At 47.1% G+C, this 1613-nt stretch overlaps 1 pseudogene across 1 annotated transcript; it reads right to left on the reverse strand.

The window, feature by feature from the left end:
• Nucleotides 1-915: 915 nt before the first annotated feature.
• LOC308352883 (large ribosomal subunit protein uL11-like) lies at nucleotides 916-1393 on the reverse strand (annotated as a pseudogene). Its single transcript has one exon. The product of its transcript is annotated as a large ribosomal subunit protein uL11-like (transcript).
• Between the last annotated feature and the right edge of the window lie 220 nt (nucleotides 1394-1613).

Below are 1613 nucleotides of genomic sequence, written 5' to 3' on the forward strand. Positions count from 1 at the left end.
ACCCCTCCAGAACCAGGCCCCTTTTAGACCTCCCTTTGAGACTCTCCATCTTGAGATCTCCTGCCCAAATGGACCAAGTTTGCTTCCAAAACCTGTACTGACCTCTTCTGTAAGCCTGTTGAATCTCTGGCCTCAAGGGATGGTCAAAAGGTGACCGTGGGAGTGCCATAGGAGCTGTTGGGGTGAGTTAGACCTTGGGCATAAAGACTTAAAAGTCCACACCTGTGTGCATATACCCTTGTAGTACAGGATGGAGCCCAGGGACGAGGGAGGGAGGCACCTGGGTGGCTCAATGGGTTAAACCTCTGCCTTCAGCTCAGGTCATGATCTCAGAGTCCTGGGATCAAGCCCCGCATAGTGCTCTCTGCTCAGCAGGGAGCCTGCTTCCCACTCCCACCCCCACCCCTGTCTGCCTCTCTGCCTACTTGTGATCTCTGTCTGTCAAATTAATAAATAAAATCTTACAAAAACCCAAAGGGACAGGGAAGGGTGGAAAGAAAGGGAAGAGGTGCTGTGGGCTGTAGGACTCCTCTTTTATTTGTCCTGAGTTCTTCAATTGTCAGGAATAGGCCTGTGTGATTTTATAAAATAATTTTTCTTTTCTTTTTTTTTTAAGATTATTTATTTATTTATTTGACAGAAAGAGAGAGAGAGAGAGATCACAAGTAGGCAGAGAGAGAGGGGGAAGCAGTCTCCCCACTGAGCAGAGAGCCCAACGAGGGGCTCGATCCCAGGACTCTGGGATCACGACCTGAGCTGAAGGCAGAAGCTTAACCCACTGAGCCACCCAGGTGCCCCAAAATAATTTTTCCAATTATAGGTTGGGTACATATCTGTCTATGGCAGTCTATGATTCTGTCCCCCCTTTTTTGATTGTAAAATGATCCTTTATTGAAATATTTTCCTTTGTGGTTTTTAACTAGCTGGACATTCCACTGTACCACTATTGATGTCAACTATGATGTCATGAGGGTGGTGGCCATCAACATTGCATCCCACAGATTGGGCAGTCCCCAGGATCTCTTTAATGGTTCCAGAGAGTTCTCTGGCTGAAGATTGGTGCTGCATCTGTTGGGCAATGTTGATAATCTCATAAAAGTGACATTTCTACCATGTTTAATGTTTTTCTGCTTCTTTCCATCTCCTGGTGGTTCCGTGAGGGTTTGATAATCAGGGAAGAGGCAGAAGGTACCACTTCAACTGGTCCTATCTGTTCTGAATGGTCAGTTTCACTGTAATCCTCGGACCCTTCACTGGTTGCCTAGGTGATGTCATCACCAGCCTTTTTTGGAGACGGGCCCAGGGGACTGATCTCTGGGGCCAAGGCAGTTGTGGCACAAGTGCACCTTGGGTATATGACTTTGATTTCATCGGGGTCGAACTCAGGCTGCATGGTGGAGGCAGCTGGTGTTGGATGAACCCAGATTCTAGTGGCTGAAGACAGTTGCAACTTTCCCTACTCTGAGCCAAAAGCCAAAAGTATGATTCCACTTTTAAGGTGGGCATAGGTAAAACATTTCTTAGCAGAAGGGAGAATTGGAGCTGGGCTTTGACAGATGAGTAGGAGTTCAATTGGTAGACACTGAGGGGATAGAACAAGGGAACAAAGATGT

The sequence above is a fragment of the Martes martes genome (genome assembly GCF_963455335.1).
Source record: "Martes martes genome assembly, chromosome: 12".
NCBI lineage: Eukaryota > Metazoa > Chordata > Mammalia > Carnivora > Mustelidae > Martes > Martes martes.